This window comes from Heterodontus francisci, chromosome 2, assembly GCF_036365525.1.
Source record: "Heterodontus francisci isolate sHetFra1 chromosome 2, sHetFra1.hap1, whole genome shotgun sequence".
NCBI lineage: Eukaryota > Metazoa > Chordata > Chondrichthyes > Heterodontiformes > Heterodontidae > Heterodontus > Heterodontus francisci.
Window position 1 is genome coordinate 185,384,027 of NC_090372.1, and position 19,941 is coordinate 185,403,967.

Genomic DNA, 19,941 nt, shown 5'->3' on the forward strand with positions numbered 1-19,941 from the left:
GGCGTAGTGGTAATGTCATTGGACTAGTAATCCAGAGTCTAGGCTAATGCTGCAAGGCCATGGGTTTGAATCCCACCACGGCAGATGGTGAAATTTGAGTTCAATTAATAAATCTAGAATTAAAAGCTAGTCTAATGGTGACCATGAAACCATTGTCGATTGTTGTAAAAACCCATCTGGTTTGTGAATTCCTTTAAGGAAGGAAATCTGCTGTCCTTACCTGGTCTGGGCTACATGGGACTCCAGACTCTCAGCGATGTGGTTGACTCTTAAATGCCCTCTAAAATGGCCTAGCAAGTCACTCAGTTCAAGGGCTGTTAGGGATACACAATAAATGCTGGCCGAGCCAGCAACACCCACATTCCACAAACGAATAAAAAAAAAACACAGCAGGAAGTCATTGTTGCCTGTAACTGATGGGCAATAAGAAGTGTAGAGTATCCAAGCAGGAAGGCTCAGGGCTGCCATTGGAAGTGAGTGTGCTTTAAAGGGATTGCTGTGTGGAAGAACCGCTGCGGAGGCCAGTAATTGAAAGCTTTCTTCACAGGGCCCCTGCAGCAAGGCAAGGCAAGGGGATTAACACCCATTGAGGGTTGAAGCTGCAAAGGGAGATGGGTGCTCTGCACTCGGAGTTTGCCTCCTCCAGTCAGGAGGTGACCGAGGGAGAGGAACTTCAGCAGCCGCATGGGGAGGGGCAGCAGCGGACAGAGGAGCACCAGTGGCATGTCGCTGTGCTAGCACACACATGTAGAGGGAGCATTGTGACATTAAGGCAGTCGGATGCTCAAAAAAGGCACTACCCAGCACACAGGATCTCCAGACAACGGCTCAGCTTCATGAACCTGTCAGAGCACCAGCGTCTCTGAAGACTTTGCTTATCAAGACATGTGGTGGTTGACCTATGTAGCATGCTGGAGGAGGAGGTGAGGCCACTGGGATGTGATGGGCATCCATTGCCAGTGAAGGTGACCGTGACACTGAACTTTTTCGCTATAGACTCGTTCCGGGGATCAGCTGGGGTCATTTGTGGGATCTCGCAATTTGCAAAGCTTCATTGCATCAAGCTGGTGATGAATGCTTTGTTCGCAAGGACAGGGGCATGCATAAGGTTCCAGACCAATAATGCAAGTCAGTCCGAGAAGGCCATCAGCTACAGAGCCATGGCAGGATTTCCTTGGGTTCAGGGGGTCATTGACTGCACACATGTGGCCATCAAAGCTCCCTCGGAGCAGCCAGGTGCTTTCATCAACAGGAAGGGGTTCCACTCCCTCAATGTGCACATCATGTGCAACCACCGCAAAAGAATCATTCAAGAGTGTTCTAGGTTCCTGGGAAACTGCCATGACTCTTTCATTCTGAGACAGTCCCAGGTGCCTTAATTGTTCATTCCACTGAATGGATGGATCCTGGGTGACAATGGTTATCCACTGATGACGTGGCTGCTCACAGCAGTGTGGAACCCCAACACCGAGGTGGAGGATTCATACAACTGCTGCCATCTAACTACAAGGGTGAACTTTCAGCAGGCAAATAGGCAACTGAAAATGTGCTTCGACTATTTAGACCGCTCTTGGGAGGCCCTCCAATACAGCCCCTCTAGGGTTTCTGATAGTGTGGTTGTCTGCTGTGCTCTGCACAACCTGGTGCAGCAGAGAGGAATTGAACCAGCGCCAGATGATTCTCTTGAGCGCGCCTCCTCCTCCGATGAGGAGGATGAGGGGGAAGTGGAGATATAGTTGGCAGACAATGGCCATGCACAGGAAGCCCCAGGGAAACCCAGGACTCCCTCATATACAGTAGATTTAGCTGACGGACCCATGCTGCCACTGGACCAGAGCTAAGTGCCTCCCTGTGGATGCCTGGGTGGCATAGGATGCCATGCCATCACAATGACCCAGGCCCCTTGAACAACCCATCCCAAGTCCTTCATCCATCCTCACGCTACAGTCACCCGCACCCCTTTTATGGGCTCCATCTCCACGTGCCTACATCTGGTCATGTCTCCCTGGGGGAGTTAAAATCACAGGACACGGTGAAGTAAGACATCAAACTTATGTTTAGTTGCATAAATGAAACACACAGTGCCATGCATTAAATAAAGGCAAAGCCACGATACCCCTTGTGCAAGTAGGTGTGTTTAAGCATTTGCTTTCAAGTGCTTTAAATTTTTTGAGCATGTGACCAGGTGTGTAGATGAGGGTAGTGCAGTTGATGTAGTTTACATGGATTTCAGCAAAGCCTTTGACAAGGTCCCACATGGGAGACTTATCAAGAAAGCAAATGCATATGGGATACAGGGTAACTTGATAAGGTGGATTCAAAATTGGCTTAGCTGTAGGAGACAGAGAGTGATGACAGACGGCTGATTTAGTGACTGGAGGCCATTGTCCAGTGGCGTACCACAGGGATCTGTGCTGGATCCCCTATTGTTTGCTATTTATATAAACGACATAGATGACTATGTGGGGGGTAGGATCAGTAAGTTCGCGGATGACACAAAGATTGGCCGAGTAGTTAACAGTGAGGTTGTGTGTCTTGGGTTACAGGAAGATATAGACGGGATGGTCAAATGGGCAGAAAAGTGGCAGATGGAATTTAACCCTGAGAAGTGCGAGGTGATACACTTTGGAAGGAGTAATGTGACAAGGAAGTATTCAATGAATAGCCTGACACTGGGAAGTTCCGAGGAACAAAGGGACCTTGGCGTGTTTGTCCATAGATCTCTGAAGGCAGAAGGGCAGGTTAATAGGGTGGTGAAAAGGCACATGGGACACTTGCCTTTATCAATTGAGGCATAGATTACAAAAGCAGGGACGTCATGTTGGAGTTGTATAGAACTTTGATAAGGCCACAGCTGGAGTACTGTGTGCAATTCTGGTCGCCACATTATAGGAAGGATGTGTTTGCACTGGAAGGGGTGCAGAGACAATTCACCAGGATGTTGCCTGGGATGGAACATTTAAGCTATGAAGAGAGGTTGGATAGGCTTGGGATGTTTTCACTGGAGCAGAGAAGACTGAGGGGTGACCTGATCGAGGTGTACAAGATTATGAGGGGCATTGACAGGGTGGATATGGAGCAGCTGTTCCCCTTAGTTGAAGGGTCAGTTACGAGGGGACATAAGTTTAAGGTGAGGGGCAGGAGGTTTAAGGGGGATTTGTTTAGAGATACAGCACTGAAACAGGCTCTTCGGCCCACCGAGTCTGTGCCGACCATCAACCACCCATTTATACTAATCCTACACTAATCCCATATTCCTACCACATCCCCACCTGTCCCTATATTTCCCTACCACCTACCTATACTAGGGGCAATTTATAATGGCCAATTTACCTACCAACCTGCAAGTCTTTTGGCTGTGGGAGGAAACCGGAGCACCCGGAGAAAACCCACACAGACACAGGGAGAACTTGCAAACTCCACACAGGCAGTACCCAGAATTGAACCCGGGTCGCTGGAGCTGTGAGGCTGCGGTGCTAACCATTGCGCCACTGTGCCACCCCAAAGGAAGAGGAAAAACATTTTTACCCAGAGGGTGGTGACGGTCTGGAATGCACTGCCTGGGAGGCTGGTCGAGGCGGGTTGCCTCACATCCTTTAAAAAGTACCTGGATGAGCACTTGGCACATCATAACATTCAAGGCTATGGGCCAAGTGCTGGCAAATGGGATTAGGTAGACAGGTCAGGTGTCTTTAATGCATCGGTGCAGACTCGATGGGCCAAAGGGCCTCTTCGGCACTGTATTATTCTGCGATTCTGCTTCTATGTTGTGCCCCCCTGCGCCTGGAACTGATGCGGCTGGTCTTGCTGCTCTGCTGCATTAGATGCCTGTGGCAGACAACCTCTGGGTTGCGGGGCCCTTGAGGGGTCTGGCACAGGTTTTGCCACCTGCAGGGGTAGATTCTGTCATCATTGCAGCATTTGTGTCATGGTCAGAGGGCTTTAAATAGCCGGGATGGTTGCCGCCCCCAATGTCATGGTGGTGCGGTGGGGGGGGGGGGGGGGGGTGCGGTGCTGTCCGTCCCTGGCAATGGTATCAGCTGGCTGTGCGCAGGCGCTGGCACCATTTTTAAAGGGCAGCCATCAGCCCTGCCAGCTTATTTAAATTTTTAAAGCCCTACCCACAAAATTAAATAAATAAATTTCTAAGGCCCCTTCCCCCGCCCCCCCAATAACAATTACAATAACTATTTGCCTTCCCCCCCAAAATACTTAGCTTTTATATCTGACCTTCCCCCCGACCCCCAAACTGCACAATGTTTAAGGTTCAATTCTTCCCACCATCCCCTGCACCCATTACGTATATTTGACTCTGTCTCCAACCCCGCACTGCAAATCTTAGCTCCTCCCCTCTCCCCGCCAGCGTGGCGCCGTGTTTCCCCAGACGAGGATCTGAAGACGGGGGATACCAGCCGCTGCGCTGAAGATTATGGTGGGCCGTCAAGATCGCAGGTAACTGAATGTCAATTCATTCATTTTATTGATTTGAATATTTTGATTGTGGTCCCGTCGCCCAGTGGTAGGGGTGTCGCCATAGAGCCTCACCGCCAGTGGGAGGATCGGGCCGGGCCCTCACAGCATCGAGGTCCGGGACGGGCCTCATTCGTAGCCATCTTCAGGGCCCCCCGGCCGTGGCTTCTGACGCCTAGGGAAGAACACCACACTTGTAGTGTCTCCCACCCGCCCTCCTCCTCTAACCAAAAAAAAAGGACTCGGTGGGGTGTTTATAAGGTAAGGCTTTTTAGATTTCTCTGGTTTTATTGTGATTGGTAAAAACTTTTCGTTCCTTTTTCATTCAACTAAGTTTAAACTTAAGATTAAAAATGGCAGGAGATGTCAGACCCGTATCATGCTCCTCTTGCTCAATGTGGGAGCTCAGGGACATGGCTGATGTCCCTGACTCCTTCACGTGCAGGAAGTGTGTCCAACTGCAGCTCTTGTTAGACCGCATGACGGCTCTCGAGCTGCGGATGGACTCACTTTGGAGCATGCGCGATGCTGAGGAGGTCGTGGATAGCACGTTTAGTGAATTGGTCACACCGCAGATTAGGATTGCTGAGGGAGAAAGGGAATGGGTGACCAAAAGGCAGAGAAAGAGCAGGAAGGCAGCGCAGGAGTCCCCTGCGGTCATCTCCCTCCAAAACAAGTATACCGTTTTGGATACTGTTGAGGGAGATGGCTCACCAGGGGAAGGCAGCAGTAGCCAGGCCCATGGCACCGTGGCTGGCTCTGCTGTTCAGAAGGGCGGGAAAAAGAGTGGAAGGGCTATAGTCGTAGGGGTTTCGATTGTAAGGGGAGTAGATAGGTGGTTCTGTGGTCGGAAACGAGGCTCCCGAATGGTATGTTGCCTCCCAGGTGCACGGGTCAGGGATGTCTCAGATCGGCTGCAGAACATTCTAAAGGGGGAGGGTGAACAGCCAGTTGTCATTGTGCACATAGGCACTAATGATATAGGTAAAAAACGGGATGAGGTCCTACAAGCAGAGTTTAGGGAGTTAGGAGCCAAGTTAAAAAGTAGGACCTCAGAGGTAGTAATCTCAGGATTACTACCAGTGCCACGTGATAGTCAGAGTAAAAATGAAAGAATAGTCAGGATGAATGTGCGGCTTGAGAGATGGTGCAGGAAGGAGGGGTTCAGATTTTTGGGACATTGGGACCGGTTCTGGGGGAGGTGGGACTATTACAAATTGGACGGTCTACACCTGGGCCGGACTGGAACCAATGTCCTTGGAGGTGCTTTTGCTAACGCTGTTGGGGAGGGTTTAAACTAATGTGGCAGGGGGATGGGAACCAATTGAGGTCAGTTGACAGTAAGGAGGTAGTAACAAAAGCCTGTAAGGAACTAGATAATGAAGTCAGTGTGACTAAGGGGAAGAGCAGGCAGGGAGCAGATGATGAATATAAAGGGACTGGTGGTCTGAGGTGCATTTGTTTTAATGCAAGAAGTGTAGTAGGTAAGGCAGATGAACTTAGAGCTTGGATTAGTACCTGGGAGTATGATGTTATTGCTATTACTGAGACTTGGTTGAGGGAAGGGCATGATTGGCAACTAAATATCCCAGGATATCGATGCTTCAGGCGGGATAGAGAGGGAGGTAAAAGGGGTGGAGGAGTTGCATTACTGGTCAAAGAGGATATCACAGCTGTGCTGAAGGAGGGCACTATGGAGGACTCGAGCAGTGAGGCAATATGGACAGAACTCAGAAATAGGAAGGGTGCGGTAACAATGTTGGGGCTGTACTACAGGCCTCCCAACAGCGAGCGTGAGATAGAGGTACAAATATGTAAACAGATTATGGAAAGATGTAGGAGCAACAGGGTGGTGGTGATAGGAGATTTTAATTTTCCCAACATTGACTGGGATTCGCTTAGTGTTAGAGGTCCAGATGGAGCAGAATTTGTAAGGAGCATCCAGGAGGGTTTTCTAGAGCAGTATGTAAATAGTCCAACTCGGGAAGGGGCCATACTGGACCTGGTGTTGGGGAATGAGCCCGGCCAGGTTGTTGAAGTTTCAGTAGGGGACTACTTTGGGAATAGTGATCACAATTCCGTAAGCTTTAAAATACTCATGGACAAAGACGAGAGTGGTCCTAAAGGAAGAGTGCTAAATTGGGGGAAGGCCAACTATACCAAAATTCGGCAGGAGCTGGGAAATGTAGATTGGGAGCAGCTGTTTGAAGGTAAATCCACATGTGATATGTGGGAGGCTTTTAAAGAGAGGTTGATTAGCGTGCAGGAGAGACATGTTCCTGTGAAAATGAGGGATAGAAATGGCAAGATGAGGGAACCATGGATGACAGGTGAAATTGTGAGACTAGCTAAGAGGAAAAAGGAAGCATACATAAGGTCTAGGCGGCTGATGAAAGACGAAGCTTTGAAAGAATATCGGGAATGTAGGACCAATCTGAAACGAGGAATTAAGAGGGCTAAAAGGGGTCATGAAATATCTTTAGCAAACAGGGTTAAGGAAAATCCCAAAGCCTTTTATTCATATATAAGGAGAAAGAGGGTGACTAGAGAAAGGATTGGCCCACTAAAGGACAAAGGAGGAATGTTATGCTTGGACTCAGAGAAAATGGGTGAGATTCTAAACAAGTACTTTGCATCGGTATTCACCGAGGAGAGGGACATGACGGATGTTGAGGTTAGGAACAGATGTTTGATTACTCTAGGTCAAGTCGGCATAAGGAGGGAGGAAGTGTTGGGTATTCTAAAGGGCATTAAGGTGGACAAGTCCCCAGGTCCGGATGGGATCTATCCCAGGTTCCTGAGGGAAGCGAGAGAGGAAATAGCTGGGGCCTTAACAGATATCTTTGCAGCATCCTTAAACACGGGTGAGGTCCCGGAGGACTGGAGAATTGCTAATGTTGTCCCCTTGTTTAAGAAGGGTAGCAGGGATAATCCAGGTAATTATAGACCGGTGAGCCTGACGTCAGTGGTAGGGAAGCTGCTGGAGAAGATACTGAGGGATAGGATCTATTCCCATTTGGAAGAAAATGGGCTCATCAGTGATAGGCAACATGGTTTTGTGCAGGGAAGGTCATGTCTTACCAACTTAATAGAATTCTTTGAGGAAGTGACAAAGTTGATTGATGAGGGAAGGGCTGTCGATGTCATATACATGGACTTCAGTAAGGCGTTTGATAAGGTTCCCCATGGCAGGCTGATGGAGAAAGTGAAGGCGCTTGGGGTCCAAGGTGTACTAGCTAGATGGATAAAGAACTGGCTGGGCAACAGGAGACAGAGAGTAGCAGTAGAAGGGAGTTTCTCAAAATGGAGACGTGTGACCAGTGGTGTTCCACAGGGATCCGTGCTGGGACCACTGTTGTTTGTGATATACATAAATGATTTGGAGGAAAGTATAGGTGGACTGATTAGCAAGTTTGCAGACAACACTAAGATTGGTGGAGTAGCAGATAGTGAAGGGGACTGTCAGAGAATACAGCAGAATATAGATAGATTAGAGAGTTGGGCAGAGAAATGGCAGATGGAGTTCAATCAGGGCAAATGCGAGGTGATGCATTTTGGAAGATCCAATTCAAGAGTGAATTATACAGTAAATGGAAAAGTCCTGGGGAAAATTGATGTCCAGAGAGATTTGGGTGTTCAGGTCCACTGTTCCCTGAAGGTGGCAACGCAGGTAAATAGAGTGGTCAAGAAGGCATACGGCATGCTTTCCTTCATCGGACGGGGCATTGAGTACAAGAGTTGGCAGGTCATGTTACAGTTGTATAGGATTTTGGTTCGGCCACATTTGGAATACTGCGTACAGTTCTGGTCGCCACATTATCAAAAGGATGTGGATGCTTTGGAGAGGGTGCAGAGGAGGTTCACCAGGATGTTGCCTGGTATGGAGGGCGCTAGCTATGAAGAGAGGTTGAGCAGATTAGGATTATTTTCATTAGAAAGACGGAGGTTGAGGGGGGACCTGATTGAGGTGTACAAAATCATGAGAGGTATAGACAGGGTGGATAGCAAGAGGCTTTTTCCCAGAGTGGGGGTTTCAATTACTAGAGGACATGAGTTCAAAGTGAGAGGGGAAAAGTTTAGGGGGGATATGCGTGGAAAGTTCTTTACGCAGAGGGTGGTGGGCACCTGGAACGCATTGCCAGCGGAGGTGGTAGATGCGGGCACGATGGAGTCTTTTAAGATGTATCTAGACAGATACATGAATGGGCATGAAGAAAAGAGATACAGAACCTTAGAAAATAGGCGACATGTTTAGAGAGAGGATCTGGATCGGCGCAGGCTTGGAGGGCCGAAGGGCCTGTTCCTGTGCTGTAATTATCTTTGTTCTTTGTTCTTTGTTTAACAAGATCCAGCCCGAGGTCTTTGAAGCACTTCCGACACCGCGTCCATGTTTGAGCCAGAGCCCCATGGCTGCTCACTTTTTCGGCCACCTCCAGCCAGGCCTTCCTCGTGAGGCTGGCTGGCCACCTCCTCCTGACCTCTGGGAATAGTACCACTCTCTTTTCCCTCACCGCCTGGAGCAGCACCTCCAGGGAGGCGTCAGAGAACCGTGAAGTGACCTTTTCTCATACTCCAGCCATCTGGGTGGCACAGTGGCGCAGTGGTTAGCACCGCAGCCTCACAGCTCCAGCGACCCGGGTTCAGTTCTGGGTACCGCCTGTGTGGAGTTTGCAAGTTCTCCCTGTGACTGCGTGGGTTTCCGCTGGGTGCTCTGGTTTCCTCCCACATGCCAAAGACTTGCAGGTTGATAGGTAAATTGGCCATTGTAAATTGCCCCTAGTGTAGGTAGGTGGGAGGAGAGTGGTAGGGAGTATGGGATTAATGCAGGAGGGAATATGGGATTAATGTAGGATTAGTATAAATGGGTGGTTGATGGTCGGCACAGACATGGTGGGCCAAAGGGCCTGTTTCAGTGCTGTATCTCTCTATGACTCTCTCTCTCCATACACAGACTTCCACTTCAGCCTTCTCTGCATGCAGGTGGTATGAAGGCTGCAGACACCTCTTTATAAATGGTGTCCTCAAGCACCCTGCCAGCACTAACTCCTGCCCACCACCCTATATTGGTGTGTTTCTCCGCAGCACTGATGTTAATTGGCTGCATATTGGAAGATTGCTGCAGAAGCCCCGCCTTCAGCGCGTGTGGCCGCACAACCCAGAAATGACTCTGGCATCGGGATCGTGGGGCAATTGGCAAAATCCACAAGTGGGGAATGATTGCTGCTGTTCACTACTTACAATAAATTGTAAAGTGGTAATTCGGGATCGCTGCTCTCATTGAGGAACAGGTGTATCCCAGAGATTGACGGGTTCTTAGCCTTTGATCTTCCATCCATCAATTGTAAAGAAATATGGAAAATAAAAGGACTGTGAGCCTGCGATCATTCGAGATGTCCTCCTTATGAGTGCCATGTCCTCCAGCAATGGCAGATATTGGAATCATCCCTCAAATGCAATTGCTATAGCTGTGGTTTGGATTTCATCAGATCTTCTGTACGAGATTACAGCTATATAAATGTTCTGAACTTCCATCATTCTTTTTATAATTTGCATAGTTATATCTAAACACTGCAAAGCTTGTTATATATAGTTTAGTTGAAAATTCCACATAGGAATGAGACAGTCAAAAGCATGTTATGAAGCATAAAGGGGTTCAAATGTTCGAAGAAGAAACTCTTACTTTGAAGTTCAAGTTGATGGATTTAATATTCTTGTATATCGATTCTAAAATGTCCCATAAAACAAATAAAATATTAATGCATAGGTTTTTTAAATGTTTCATCGGATGTGGACATCGCTGGTTAGGCCGCATTTATTGCCCATCCCTAAATGCCCATGAGAAGATGGTGGTGAGCTGCCTTCTTGAACTGCTGCAGTCCATGTGGGGTAGGTACACCCACAATTCTATTAGGGAGGGAGTTCCAGGATTTTGACTCAGCGACAGTGAAGGAACGGCGATATAGTTCCGAGTCAGGATGGTGTGTGGCTTGAAGGGGAACTTGCAGATGGTGGTGCTCCCATCTGCTGCCTTTGTCCTTCTAGGTGGTAGAGGTTGTGGGTTTGGAAGGTGCTGCCTGAGTAGCCTTGGTACATTGCTGCAGTGCATCTTGTAGATGGTACACACTGCTGCCACTGTGCATTGGCGGTGGAGGGAGTGAATGTTTGTAGATAGGGTGCCAATCAAGCGGGCTGCTTTGGCCTGGATGGTGTCGAGCTTCTTGAGTGTTGTTGGAGCTGCACCCATCCAGGCAAGTGGAGAGTATTCCATCACACTCCTGACTTGTGTCTTGTAGATGGTGGACAGGCTTTGGGGAGTCAGGAGGTGAGTTACTCACCCCAGGATTCCTAGCCTCTGACCTGCTCTTGTAGCCACTGTATTTAAATGGCTACTCCAGTTCAGTTTCTGGTCAATGGTAACCCCAGGATGTTGACAGTGGAGGATTCAGTGATCATAATGCCGTTGAATGTCAAGGGGAGATGGTTAGATTCTCTGTTGTTTGAGATGGTCATTACCTGGCACTTGTGTGGCACGAATGTTACTTTCTAAGCTTCTGAAGTCTCTGTGCAATTATATCATTGATAACAAATGCTGTGTATCTGCCACTTGTTCATGGTTAGAAGCTAAGGTACAGTGAGTTCTTGCTGGATCAGGATGGGCAAAAAAGTCTTTTCTATAACCAGAGTTCCACATCTCAGGAATGGATTGATCTCTGTAACTTCCTCTAGCTCTACAACCCTTCGAAATGTTCTGTCCTCCTCTGATTCTGGCCTCTTGCACATCATGATTTTCATCGCTCCACCATTGGCAGCCATGCCTTCAGCTGTCTAGGCTCTAAGCAGTGGAATCCCCTCCCTAAGCCTCTGCATCTCTCTTCTTTAAGCTGCTCCTTAAAACCTATCTCTTTGATCAAGCTTTTGGTCAACACTCCTGTGAAGCACTTTGGAATATATTAAAGGTGCTTTATAATTGCAATTTGTTGTTGTTTTAGTTGTGTTGGTGCTGAGCAAATTTGATGTAGATTTGAATATAAAAGCAAGTTCTTTCTTTCTTAAATTGGAATTTTTTGCAATTTACTTTCAGAAATTTATTGAGATTTCTTTTACTGCCAAACTTCATATTGTTTGTCAGTCATTTAGATGAATTTTTACATTCATTGTGGTAAAGTGATGTTAGTGATGAGAATGGAATATTTGTTTCCCCCAGTATTAGTGTCAAGCACTCACCCATCAGGTATAGTAAAGGGGAGGGACATCATCACCAGGTTTCAGGATTAAGTGCTCCAGCTCATAGGTTGCTTAAAAGGGTAACTTCACTAATCCCATACTCTCAGCAGGGAACCATGCTGGGGAGGGGGCGGGGAGGGGAGGAACTGAGATTTCCCTTCTATTGTAGCCCTGCTTCTTACATGTTCTCCCTTTCAGCAATAACTCTCTTGCTAGTGTCATGCAGGCCCCCACCTGCTAAGAATGAGGTATATTAATTTTGCCACATGGACATTAAATTTCAAATTGTTGCTGGGAAGAAGAGAAGGCCTGTTACAAGGGGTTGCCAGGCCCCTGGCTGGAAAGACATTTTTGCATATTAACAGACAGCATTTGTAACCAAAGGGCCATTCCCTGAAACGCAATCCACAAAGCCAGAAATGGTTATACCAGTCTGTCATGTGACTACCCTGCTGGCCAACTTGGGGAGTTATAAACTGGAGAGACAGTGTTTGAACTGGCAGAAAGCTGAATGCTCCTGGACTGAAGAAGACCTCCTGTCTGTCTGCCTGGTCCCATCCCTTTCTCACCAACTTCTGAATCCATTGAAGACACATGAACCCCAAGAGAGAAAAGTCTCCTAAAGTGAACAAGGTTTAAGAAGAATACCGGGCCCCAGTGAAAAACAAGATCTACCTACAAGCAAGGACTCTCCAGTGAGCTCAAAGACCCGTAACAAAAACTCTTCAGATATTGCCTCAAACTTTTCCACTTTAGTTCTTCTGCTCTTTTCTGTCCCTATCTGCATGTGTGTATCGTGAATGCATGCTAGCATGGTTGTGTATCTGTAGGCATTCACCGAATTATAGTTTAAGTTTAAGTTTAATAAAATTTCACTTTTCTTTTTTAAACCTAAGAAAGCCTATTTGTGCTGGTTTCTTTGCCTTATAATCAGAAAATGGTGAACAAGGATTCATCAAGGGGGAGCTAAAAACATGGTGTGCTTAAAATTAAACCCTGTTACGGTGAGACCAGGTGAAGGCTGAAAGGGACCCCTAGACCTCTTTCTCACCTGGTCATAACACTAGGAATAAAAACAAAAAGTGCTGGAAATACTCAGCAGGTCTGGCAGCATCAGTAGAGAGAGAAGCAGAGATAACGTTTCAAGTCTGTGACCTTTCATCTCTGCTTTTCTCTCCACAAATGCTCCCAGACCAAGTGAATATTTCCAGCACTTTTGTTTTTATTTCAGATTTCCAGCATTGCAGGATTGTGCTGTCATTCTCTTGCTAGGAACACAGAATCAGTGAAGTTATCCTCTAAAGTTCTCTTTACCTCACTCCAACAATGTGCTTTAAGACCAAGGTGCTTTGAATTTTCTTAGAAAAGCATCCTCTGCTGCAGCTGTATAATATTTCCCTTTCCACCATCTGTGTGGCCTCCCTGAGTGAGTCAATTTAATGTTGTAGATGGCAATTTTCTGCTGTGGACTAACATTTATGGGGAACGGAATTGACACATTTAAACACATCTAAACTGATTGCCATCTACAGCAGGGAATAAGATGTACTTCAATCTCTCAGTTTCCAAGTGTACCTCCCAGTATAGAACTGAGCTGTACACATCTGGAAAGTGCCAGGGTGTGTTGTTGAGGTAGCTTATGGCAGTCAGGGTGGCAATGGAGATACTACAATTGTGCAGGGAGCAGAAAAATCAATCTGAGTTCCTGCTCCTAATCACTATCCTCCTGGAGAAGTGTGGATGTCAGGTGAGGATCGGGTCAGGCTTGGCTGAATCCCATCACCCCAGTCAAATAGGGCCTGATTTCAACTGTGTGCAACTCTGTGTTTTGAACGAGTTAAAATCTTGCCTGAATAATGTCTGAACTGGCACATTAAGAGCGGTCACCTTTATGAAGTACTGGACAATACCTGGTGCTAATGGCACCAGATCATAGCCTGAGGCAGCCAGGGTGAAAGTGGCCACTGTCAGTCGTGCAAAATGGGTTGATTGCGAGTTGGCGCCCATTTTACACTCCATCCGATTTTTTTCCCCATTCACTTCAATGAATAAATAAGGTCACCAATTCTTAACATTGGGAGAAAGTTCAGAAGAGACTGGAAAGAACTTCCAATCTAGTCGATAATCAGTAAGCACAAAATAAAAAAGAAACTGCCAAAATGAATCAATCTGCTAATGAATGTACAAGGGACTCATCATGATACATAAGAGGAAGAGCTGTGTAGATTAGCATTGAATCACAGAATAACAGAATTGTTACAGTGCAGAAGGAGGCCATTCAGCCCATCGTGTCTGCACCGGCTCTCCAAAATAGCAATTCACTCAGTTCCATTCCCCAGCCTTTCCCCCATAACCCTTCACATTCTTCCTTTCATAGAACAGTCAAACTCCCTTTTGAATGTTTCAATTGAACCTGCCTCCACCACACTTTCAGGCAGTGCATTCCAGACCTTAACCACTCTATGCGTGAAAAAGATTTTCCTCATGTCACATTTGCTTCTCCTACCAAATACTTTAAATCTGTGCACTCTGGTTCTCAATCCTTTCAAGAGTGGGAACAGGTTCTCTCTTTCTACTCTGTCCAGACCCCTCATGATTTTGAATACCTCTATCAAATCACCTCTCAGCCTTCTCTTCTCCAAGGAAAACAGTCCTAACTTTTCCAATCTATCTTCATAACTGAAGTTTTTCATCCCTGGAACCATACTCGTGAATCTTTTCCAATGTCCTCACGTCTTTCCTGAAGTGTGGTGCCCTGAACTAGATGCAATACTCCAGCTGAGGCCGAACTAGTGTCTTATACAAGTTCAACATAACTTTGTTGCTCTTGTACTCTATGCCCCTATTAATAAAGCCCAGGATACTGTATGCTTTATTAACTGCTCTCTCAACCTGTCCTGCAACCTTCAATGACTTATGCACATGTACACCCAGGTCCCTCTGCTCCTGCACCCCCTTTAGAATTGTCTTTATTTTATATTGTCTCTCCATGTTCTTCCAACCAAAATGAATCTCTTCACATTTCTCTGCATTGAATTTCATTTTTCACCTGTCCGCCCATTCCACCAACTTGTCTATGCCCTTTTAGAATTTTACACTATCCTCCTCACAGTTCACAATGCTTCCAAGTTTCATATCATCTGCAAACTTTGAAATTGTGCCCTGTACACCAAGGTCTAGGTCATGAATATATATCAGGAAAAGCAAGGGTCCCAACACTGACCCCTGGGGAATTCCACTACAAACCTTCCCCCAGCCCAAAAAACATCCATTAACCACTACTCTTTGTTTCCTGTCACTCAGCCGATTCCATATCCATGTTGCTGCTGTCCCTTTTATTCCATGAGCTATGAGTTTGCTCACAAGTTTGTTGTGTGGCACTGCATCAAATGCCTTTTGAAAGTCCATGTACACCACATCAACAACATTGCTCTCATCAACCCTCTCTGTTACCTCCTCAAAATTCTCCAGCAAGTTAGTTGAATGTGATTTTGCCTTAAGAAATCCATGCTGGCTTTCCTTAGTTAACCCACATTTGTCCAAGTGATAATTAATTTTGTCCCAAATTATTTTTTCTAGAAGTTTCCGCACCACCGAAGTTAAACTGACTGGCCCTTGTAGTTGCTGGGCTTATCTTTGCACACTTTTTTGAACAGGGGTGTAATGTTTGCAATTCTCCAGTCCTCTAGCACCACCCCGAGTCAAAGGAAGGCTGAAAAATTATAGCCAGTGCCTCTTTGATTTCCACCCTCACTTTCCTCAGTATCCTTGGATGCATCTCATCTGGTCCTGGTGTTTTATCCACTTTAAGTACAGGCAGCCTATTTAATACATCCTCTTTATCAATTTTAAACCCTTCTAGTGTTTGAATTACCTCCTCTTTCACCATTGCCTGGATTGCATCTTCTTCCTTGGTAAAGACAGATGCAAAGTATTCATTTAATACCTCAGCTATGCCCTCTGCCTCCATGTGTAAATCCCCTTTCTGGTCCCTATTCGGCCCCACTCCTCCTTTTACCACCTTTTTACTATTTATATGTCTATAGAAAACTTCTGGATTTCCTTTAATACTAGCTCCCATTTCAAGCTCTCTTTTTGCTTCTCTTATTTGTTTTTTCACTTCCCCTCTGTACCTTCTATATTCAGCCTGGTTCTCAATAATATTTTCTACCTGGCATCTGTCATAAGGACACAGAAACTGGATCAGCTCAGCCATCTAACAAGTAAATCAGTGCCTAACCCTCATGCTGAATGTATAATTGTAGTGTGCTACCAGGGCGTTGTCAGGTGATAACTTGCCAAAACATTCGTTAACATCACTGAGAGAAGTGATTCAGTACCAGACGGCTTCCGCTGCTTCCAAATTCCAAACTAATCACCTGGGATTTCTTGTTCTTACGAAGACAGTCTGAACATGTTCACTTAGTGCACTTTATTGCAAATAATTGGCAAAAGAAGTGAACAGAGCTGAGTAAGTAACTGGAACACTGATACACTGGAAAACCTTTCATTAGGCTCTCACAACATGTGCAACGTTGACAGCTTTTTAGTTTAAACTTTTGGGACAAGAGGCAAAGTAACAATTTATCTATTGAAGTGTCTATCTCAGCCTGTAAAACAGTAATGCATGTACGAGGCACTTGTGTGCATGTCCCAGCCCGTATTTATCCCTTAATCAACATCATTAAAAACAATAGATAATTTGATCATTATCATATTGCTGTTTGTGGGAGCTTGCTGTGTGCAAATTGGCTTCTGTGTTTCCTACATAACTACAATGGGATCACAAAAGTACTTTATTGATTGTAAAGCACTTTGGCACATCCTGAGGATATGAAAGGTGTTATATAAATGGAAGTCTTTCATATTCATCCAGAGACATATGCACCAGCTTGCCTCAGTTGCTAGCCCTCTTGCTTCTGGGTCAGAAGATTGTGGGCTCAAGGACCACTCTAGGACTTTCTATTGGACAACATTAAGGGGCATTGAATTAGGGGAAGGGTAGCGAATTGGATTAAAAACTGGTTATAAAGGAGGAAACAGAGAGTGGAAGTTAGGGGCAGTTTTTCATAGTGGTTGGAAGTGTGTAGTTGTGTTTCAGAGTTCTGCTTTGTTCACTGTGTATGTGAATGATTTGGATATGGGGCTAGAGGAACTGATGTCCAAATTTGAAAACAATAGTTAAATTGGAAGCATACAAAATAGTTCTGAGGACAGAAGGAAGCTGCAAGGAGATATTGATCAGGTGATGGAATGGGCAGATGGAATTCAGTGTGAGTAAATGTGAGGTGGTACATTCTGGTTAGAAAAAAGATTAACCATTCTTTGAATATAGGAAAGCTGGGTGATGTGGAAGAGTGCAGGGATTGAGAGATGGGGGGATGGTAATGGGTGGAGGATTGAGTTTCACAAGGCCATAAAAACAGTACATCAAGTCAGTAAGGTCATATAGAATACTAGCTTTTATGGGAAGAGGTGCAGAATATAAAAGTTGAGGTGCAAGGGTGAATCTATTAAAAAATTAGGAAGACCACAGTTGGATTACTACAGTTTTAGGCTGTACTGTATAGGAACAATGTTTAGGTAACAAAGAGGCAACAGAATGCCAATTCATTTGGATGGTGTCTGGTATCAGGAAATACAAATATGAGGAAAGACTTGGAAAATTGGAACTGTTTTTAATTAGAACAGAGGAGATTAAGGGGTAAAATAACAGAGATGTTTAAAATTGTGAAAGGACACACTAAACATAAACACAGGAGGTGAACTTCCGAGGGGATTTTCTTGCTCATCCACCATGGGAAAGGGGCCATTAAAAACTCGGGAAAACAATGTAAAACAAATACTGTGTCCAGGGTTTCCATGGCTTTTCCACTGGTTATGGAGGACATGTTGGAGAAAGCTCCTTGGAGATCTATCTCCAGACTGTTGCCAGCATTTGAGAGGTCCAGAATATGGGGAAAAAGATATGATTAAATGCAAGAGATTGAGGGCACAAAGCAGGAAACACATTTTTACGCAAGGAGTATGAGGCTGATGAGCACACCACCACATTTAGAGATTAATGTAGAGACCATCACAGCAATCTTCTCTGGATCAGCTGCTGTAACTTCAGTGAAGACCCCATTTGCAAGGATTATCCATGGTTTCTGCTGATGCAGGGCGGCACAGTGGCGCAGTGGTTAGGACCGTAGCCTCACAGCTCCAGGGGCCCTGGTTCGATTCTGGGTACTGCCTGTGCGGAGTTTGCAAGTTCTCCCTGTGTCTGCGTGGGTTTTCTCCGGGTGCTCCGGTTTCCTCCCACATCCAAAGACTTGCAGGTGATAGGTAAATTGGCTGTTATAAATTGCCCTTAGTGTAGGTAGGGAATATGGGATTACTGTAGGGTTAGCATAAATGGGTGGTTGTTGGTCGGCACAGACTCGGTGGGCCGAAGGGGCCTGTTTCAGTGCTGTATCTCTAAATAAAATAAAATAAAATAAAATAAAAATCTTCCACTGAAGTTAAGGCGGCTAGTCAGGAAAAAACCCCGAGGAACCTCTTGCTACATGTCAACACTTAAGAATAGGTTAGATAGGTGGTTGAATGAAAGAGGAATAAAGGGATATAGGAACGAGGGAGGCAGGGACACAGGATAAGAACTACTACTTGTTCGCAGGACAAATACTAACATGGGCTGGTTGGGCTTATTTTTATGTCATTCTAGGATACTCCAGTACTGAGGGAGTGCTGCATTGCAGGAGATGCTGCTTGAATGATCCTATTCTCCAAGGATTCCACAACATTATTTGAAAAGGTGCAATGTATTCTTAGTGGCTTTGACAACATTCATCCATCAACCAATCCAATCCAAAAGACGTCAGACCAACTGATCATTGCCTTGTCACTAGGTGGTGAAATCTGCTATGCAGGTAATGTACATGTAAGGGGTCCATAATGTATTTAATATATAGGAGGTTCTGTTGTACCTGAGGTTTTGCAATATTTCTATCAATTTTTGACTGATCATGCATCTGTGAAGCACCTTGGGATGATTTACTATGTAGCTACTCTATATATATATATATATTATATATAGGTGCAAGTTGTTTCTATTGCTGTCGATTCCAGCCTGTTTAATTCGTGGGTAGATTCCAGAACACTGAAACAGCAGGAAAACAGCCGCTGTTTTAAAATTGTAATTAGTGCCTTGTTTCTGGTTGGAGAAGAACCACATCACTGTCTTGTATGGCTTGGCATAAGCATGCTAGCTTGCAGCGGCCTTGATAAAATACCAAACACAAGCATCTGGCAGCAGTGCTTATGTTACCACTCGAAGCACCATTGTGTTCAGCTCTTACCCACTAAGCTGAGGGCGTGTGGGGGACGAGGGGTGCTTTAACTATGATGTGGCTGTCTCTGTTTGTTTGAAGCGAAAAAGGAAGACGATTGGTGTTGGAGGCAATCAGCAACCTTTGCTGTGGTTTACCCACAGAACAACAGACACAGCCTCCTGGCATTTACAGAGAACCTTTAAAGTAGAAAAACATCCCAAACATTTCAGTGAGAAGTTCTCAAAAAAAAAAGGACACTGGGCAAACAAACATTAAAGCTTGATCAAAAAATTGGTTATAAACTCTTTGATATAGTTTGTTTCAAATTCAGAAGGCACCAAAATTACTATTCTTTCTCTGTCAAAGTACTGTACTTTGATCCTTGCAGGTGAGAAAAGTTTAGGTTCACAGAGGTTGAAGGAAGCAGATGTCCCTTTGTGTCAGAAAATGGTAACACTGCAAATGAAACGCAAGAAAACAAAATAGAAACCCGAGAGAAGGGAAAGATGGTGAGGCACAGAGGTTTAAGAGAAGAAATTCCAGAGCATGGCCCACAGGATGGGGTTAAGGGGAAAAGATTCACAATAGGCTTGGGTCAGAGGAACAAAGGTTTTTGGGGGGTAGGGAGGAGATTTATAAGGCAGGAGGAGATTACAGAAATAGGGAGAGGCAAAGCCATGAAGAAATTTAAAGGAACAAAAGCAAAACACTGCAAATGCTGGAAATCTGAAATAAAAACAAGAAATGCTGGAAATACTCAGCAGGTCTGGCAGCATCTGTGGAGAGAGAAGCAGAGTTAACGTTTCAGATCAGTGACCCTTATATAACAGATTTAAAGGTATGGATTTTAATATTAAATTTGGGGCAGTGGGCTGTCTTAGTGATGGAGAAAAGATATGGATCAGAAGCACAGTTCAGGGTTCAGCAGAATGCT

General features: G+C 45.5%; 1 long non-coding RNA gene across 1 annotated transcript in view; it reads left to right on the plus strand.

Moving 5' to 3' along the window:
- The window catches only part of LOC137349343 (uncharacterized), an 85,131-nt gene that overhangs the window by 62,640 nt on the left and 2,550 nt on the right, over window positions 1-19,941 (plus strand). Inside the window, exon 2 of the long non-coding RNA XR_010969348.1 lies at window positions 18,401-18,605. This is a non-coding gene — a long non-coding RNA (uncharacterized lncRNA). The remainder of the gene's footprint in view (window positions 1-18,400; window positions 18,606-19,941) is intronic.